Source organism: Rutidosis leptorrhynchoides, chromosome 6, assembly GCF_046630445.1.
Source record: "Rutidosis leptorrhynchoides isolate AG116_Rl617_1_P2 chromosome 6, CSIRO_AGI_Rlap_v1, whole genome shotgun sequence".
NCBI lineage: Eukaryota > Viridiplantae > Streptophyta > Magnoliopsida > Asterales > Asteraceae > Rutidosis > Rutidosis leptorrhynchoides.
The window spans coordinates 150902028-150909357 of NC_092338.1; positions in this window are offsets into that span (position 1 = coordinate 150902028).

Here is a 7330-nt window from a genome sequence, read left to right on the forward strand (position 1 = left end):
CATACACGTTGATTTTGCGTTAAATTTTTAAAAGTTGACAATTCCATAGCGAAACGCGGAGATGCACATATATTGTTAATTTAAAATAACATTTAAATCTCTCACGGGTTATACCTTTTAGTTCGACTCGAGTTGCGCTTCAACGACATCATCGTTAGCCACAAAATAATTTTACTAAACGCAATAAAATACATTGAAAACTGAACCCTCGGCTCGAATCGAGGGTTCGATAACTAGTTATTACCATTTTATATTTTTATCATCATTATTATTATTATTTGTTATTATTAGTATTATTATTGTTATTATTTGTAGTATTATTATCATTTTTATTATTATTAGTCGTTATTAAACTTATTTATCATTATATTTAAGTTTATTATTACTTGTATCATATCAATATTATTAACATAATTACTATTAATTAGTATTATTTTGACATTATTATTATTATTATTATTATTATTATTATTATTATTATTATTATTATTATTATTAATTATTAATTGTAGTATTATTATTAGTATTTTTTAACAATACAGATATAAAAAAATTGATGAACAACGACAGATACTTAAAATTAGGTCTGCTTTTATTTTTTTATTTGATCATGAATTTCCAAATCTGCTTTTAATTAGATCATATCTGCCTTTTTAATTTTTTTACATCGTGATGAATTTTTTTTATTTTTTTTCTTCATCATGGTCGAGCATTATTATTTGTTTATTCTACTGGTCACGTTCTTTGTCGATCAATCATCAATACACAATAAGCTTGATTGATTATAAACACTACATTAACAAGTTCAAATATATACAAATATACTTATAGCAATTCATGAATCAAAAACAGAAATATATATTTTTATCCATCGATACCTCTATTTTCCATTTTTTTTTGCCATAATTCGAGTTCGATTACCAATTAAAAATCTGTAAGTGCCGCCTTGTTAGGTATCCTTTAGGCAAACTATCTGCAAAGTTTCAAAATCCAATTCATGATATCAAATTCAAATTTTCGAGTCAAAGTTATATTTTCAAAAAGTCAAACATTTGTTCTTCGATCAAATTGAAGGTTTAGAGGTAATTTCTGTCAAAATTGATAATTCCATAAGTTTCTATACTTGATTTAAAACGTATTTCATGTTATAATCATAAGCTAAAAACACTTGTAAATCGAAAATGAATTTTTTTTATTCAAGTCACGAACAGCAGCAGGTAGGTCTGCTACATTTTTTTTTATTTTTTATTATTTAAACAAAGAATCCAGGTCATCTATAATTCGATTTTCAAGTTTTAAACAAAACTATAAATTCATTATATTAGTTTTTGGTTAGATTTTGGGTCGTTTTGATTTAGAGAAGAATAAGTAGAAACAGAAAAAGAACCAGGTTATATGTATTTTGTTTGGGTTTTAATCAGAAAAACAGAAGTAGAGGAGTGGTGTCGGGTGTTGTCGGGTTAGCAAGAGGTCTCGGGTTAGAGCCCGGGCGTGGGCGTTTATTTTTTAAAAAGCCTATTACATTAAAGGTAGCCTATTTTTCTTTTCATTATTGTTATTAAATATTATATTACTAGTATTATAATTATTAGTGTTATTATTATTATTATTATTCATTTAACATTTTATTATTATTATAATTATTATTATTATTATTATTATTATTATTATTATTATTATTATTATTATTATTATTATTATTATTATTATTAGTTATTGTTATTATTATGATAATTGGTATTACTCCTAATATTTACAAGTATCATTATCATTAATACTAGTATTATTATCATTATCGTTACTACTAAAAGAATCATTTTTAAAATTATCAAAACTTTCATTTTTTTTTATTAAAACTATCATTTTAAATAAAAATTTTCATTTCTAAGTATTATTATTATTACTACTACTATGATTATTATTATGGATATTATAAAAATTATTAATATCATTACTATTGTTAACATATAACATTTTAATTACCTCTATTATTAGTATTATAAGAACTTTCATTTTTACTATTATTAATATTATTATTTTTAACATTATTATAATTATTATCATTTTTACTACTAGTATTATTATTGTTATTACAAAATAATACAATTCTTTATTCATTATCATTATTAAAAATCATTTTATCAAACAAATACTTATACATAGAAAATATATATACATGTATATTTCTATATATATATATATATATATATATATAGAAATATATAACAAGTAAAATAATATATATAAACTTATTCGATTACGAGTATATGTGTTAATATATATACTTGATATAGGTTCTTGAATTCGAGGACAACTCTGCACTTGTTCAGTGCCGTCATACGCATATTTACTACAAACTATCGTATCGTATCGTGAGTTCATCTGCTCCCTTTTTATATATTTTTGGGCTGAGAATAAATGCAATATTTTTATAACGGATAGACACAAGTGCAAACTATTATGCGACCAACATGAGTACTTTTATTGTGTTGATATGTAACATGTTATTGTGTTCATATGAAACATGCAAAACCCTGATTTGTAATATCATTAATTGCTAGATAATGAAGAGGCAAATGAAATTATTATAAATAGCGCTATTGGGAGTAACGTCCCGCACTGTTGACCTCAGGTCAATTGGTGGTATAATAATGATCTCGACAATTACATATGTATTGTCTCGGGGTAAAATCATTTAGTTTTGATATTATACGCTCATGGCATACTTTTGATATACATGATATATCGTCTTTTATTAAATCTTGTGATCTATTACTAAAATCATTATTTATGACAAACCTATGAACTCACTCAACCCCGTGTTGACTTTTTAAAGCATGTTTATTCTCAGGTACTTAAATATTGCTTCCGCTATATATCTACTGCTTTGATGATGATTGCTTGCTATGCTTGGAGTCTTCATTACATATCATATCAATTAAAGACATTAAATGCTCTAAATACAATGTAATCTAGTTATCTTTCGCTGCAAAACTCAATAAAACGTCTCATATAGAGTCATTTTCGTTTATACAACTGTGATTTGATATAATTAGTCACAAATACCCCAGGCCCTATTTGGGGGTGTGACATAATGTCTTCTGTTAAATCTTGACTTGGATTTTGATTTGTCAAAATCAGAATATGTAATCGAATTTGGATGAAAAATGATTGTTCTGTTTTCTATGAAAGAATGTATATCGTTGTGAAAATAGTGAGTATAGTTGGTGATTTGCTGAATCAGAATCGAACAACGTAACATATTAATTGTGAATTTATATATCTCTCGGGTATTACCTACCCGTTAAAAGTTTCACAAGTAATATTTTATACCAGAGAATTTTATTACAGTTTTTATGAAAATATTATGTATATTTTCTTCAGATGTAATACAGATTTTATGAGTTAATACAAAATTAAGCTCATTTGATCTTAGGCTGGAATCAGGAATGAATAATCTCTAACATTAGAAGTTACATAATCTTCACAAAGTATTTCGCTACCGTGATCAATACTTCATTATTTATTCTTATGGATATTTCCTTAGTGAATCATGTTGATGCTCATAGAACTCTTGCTAACTTCGCAAGGTACGAGTGATATTTTCTAGAAAGTTTCAAGTATATCGAAAGTGTAAAATCAAACATGTAATTGAATAATACACTTAGTTTATTATGAAACGGAATTCATTGAGTTGAAACAGAGATCGTAGTTAACGATGGTTAAGTTGTTAAGGAAGGATGTACATCTTAGCATATTAGTAATATGAATTCAACCGAGTAGTATCTACCCTTATTTAATTCATACATAATAGGTTAGTACGAAAAGATTTATTTTGATCTCAAAATTCTTATATATATATATATAAAATATACATATAATTTCTTCAGAAGGAATGAGTTAATACTTCATAACTCGTTGATACAATATACGCGTTGTTGATTAGTGATGATGTCCACGGTGATTCTTGAACTGACGAAGCTTGTGATGTTATAGGTGCTACTGATTCTGACGATATTGACGGCACTGACTGTGCTGGTGATGCTGACGGTACCGTTGATGCTGATGGTAAAACAAGTCTAGCTTGTAATTCGTGCGCTATCCTTGTCAGAGTTTTTAGTTCACTCATCTGATTTATGGTTAAGGCTAGAACATATAATCTCTAAGACTTTGGAAATTACATAATTGCCACAGAATGTTCCTCCAATGAAGTTATAGATTAATACTTCATCGGTTATTGTTGTTGGTACTCCTTGGTATCTATGGTGTGTATGACGTTGATGCTCGAGGTATAAATTGTGATGTTGAGGTGTGGGATGAGGATGTTGTTGTTGGTGGTGGTGATGGTACTGTTGGTGTTGCTGATGGTGGTACTGTTGCTGCTGGTGCTGCTGCTGCTGGTGCTTGTAACCTTTGCACCATGTTCTCCAAAGCCACTACCCGAGCGCGAAGCTCGTTGACTTCTTCTATTGCACCGGGATGATTGTCGGTTCAGACAAGCAGATGAATAAGATCTAAAATTCGAGATAGTATGTAGTCATGGCGAGATACTCTGGAGATGAGAGAGAAAATAGTATCACGAACAGGTTCGCCGGTAAATGTTTCAGGTTCTTCGCCAAGAGGGGAATGTGCGGGATGGAAGAGATCACCTTCATCTTGTCTCCAATGACCGAATAGACTACGAACCCATCCTTAATTCAACCAGAATTGATGATGGCTGATTGGTTGATCCATTACGGTTACACTGTCTTCGGAGTTCAGGTGAATATCCATATCGGAATAGCTGTCGGAGTTTAAGGAGTTTGAACTAGACACGGGATCCATCTTGTATAATTAGGGAGATGATTTATGATTTGAAATAGGTTATAGAATTTAGATTGGTACTCTTCAATACATAATTTGCATATGTATATATAATACCAAAATTTCATAAATCACGGAGGAATTTTTGGAAGATATCAAGAAAAGTTTACAGTAACAGATATGCTAAGATACGAAATCGTCTGTACACTATGTATGCAATAAATGCAGGAAAACGTGTCTAGACTTAAGAATGATAAGCATGTAATTTCCGACAAAGAATGATAAGCAAAACTTTTTGATATGCAGACACGGTCGAAGTCCATACTTACTAATGCATCTTAATAACTATCCGTTAGACACACTAATACAAGACCTGGTCGCTAAGACCACCGCTCTGATACCACATGAGACGACCCGTCCTAATCCATAAGGACAAATACAATAACATATGGTTACATTGTTAGGTATTTGACCTCTATATGATACATTTTACAAACATTGCATTCGTTTTTAAAAGACAAACTTTCATTACATCGAAAGTTGACAGGCATGCATACCATTTCATAATATCCAAATTATAAATGACCTAATCTGTCATTTACTTAATAATAATCTTTATTGAACTCAACGACTTGAATGTTTTGAAATATGTCATGAATGACTCCAAGTAATATCTCTAAAATGAGCAAATGCACAGCGGAAGATTTCTTTCAAACCTGAGAATAAACATGCTTTAAAGTGTCAACCAAAAGGTTGGTGAGTTCATTAGTTTATCATCGATATTCATTTCCATCATTTTTAATAGACCACAAGATTTCATATTTTCATTTCTCATAAATATCATGCATGCATATAGTCATCTGCATAAAAATCATTCATATGGATTGAACACCTGGTAACCGACATTAACCATAATGCATAGAATATCCCCACAGACATCGATGTCTGTATAATAATAATCTCGAAGTACTAAAGCCATCCATAGACATGAATGGGGGTTGTTAGGCCCAATAGATCTATCTTTAGGATTCACGTCAATTAGGGGCCATTTCCCTAATTCTTAGGTTACCAGACTTGAAGGGCGATATTCGATTTCGATAATCCAACCATAGAATGTAATTTTGATTACTTGTGTCTATTTCGTAAAACATTTATAAAAGTAGCGCATGTATTCTCAGTCTCAAAAATATATATTGTAAAAGCATTTAAAAAGGGAGCAAATGAAACTTACGATACTGATTTCGTAGCAATAATGCATATGACGGCACTGAACAAGTGCAAGGTTGGTCTTGAATTCACGAACCTATATTAAATATATATTTATATGTTGGTCAATATCTATCTAACAATTTAGGTCAAGTCGTAGTGTATCACAATCCTAATGCTCGAGATTATCTTGCATAAGTCAACAAAAGTCATCTAATCCAAAAATGACTTCCAAAATCTATTTATGTTTATAATATAACTTAAATATAGTCATTTTATATCTTTAAATATATCTATCAGATTTTATTAGAGTAACTAATAAAAGTCATTTGTTAATAAAATTTATATTAAAATTTATATATGATAAAAATATACTTTTATATATCTTAAGTAATAAAATTTATAAAGTTCCCTCAATATCATAAAAATATAGTGGTATGTATTATTATATTACATGTGGTAAAAATATCTTTGTTTCACATATTTATTTAATAAGATAATATTGATAATAATAATAAATAAAAGTTGTATAATAATAATAATTATTATTCTATTAATAATAATAATAATAATAATAACGATATTTATATTTACTAATGATGATATTGATTATAATAAAATAATAATTCTAATCATGATAATTTTAATAATAACGATACCTTTTAATATTATCTGTAATAATAATATTTTATATAAAAATAATAATTCTATACAAAATGACAATTTTTAATAATAATATTAATACTAAAATGATACTAACAATGATATTTTATAATAACAAAAATATTTCTATTAAAAATGATAATTTTAATAAAAATGATAATTTTAATATCAATGATACTTTTACTAATAATAATAATAATGATAAAAATAGTAAAAACGATATTTTTATCTAAATCAATATCTTACAATATTTCATCATGATACTTATACTCATTATTTCCTAATCGATTTGTTTAATAGCTTTTAGCTATCTTTTATATCGTATTCATAATAATGATAACAATAGTAATCATAATAATTAGATGATACTAATATTAGTTTTAATGATAATGGTACTAATAATAGTAATTATAATATTACTAATGATAATACTAATAGTTACTATAATGATAATAATAATAATATAAAATAATAATAATAATAATAATAATAATAATAATAATAATAATGATAATAATAATAATAATTTTTAGATAATAATAATAATGACGATAGTAATAATAATAATCATTTTGATAATAATACTAAAATTAATGATAATTCAGTTGACTATATCTTTTAATCCGTTCATCGAAATCACACGATTTCTAAATGAAAA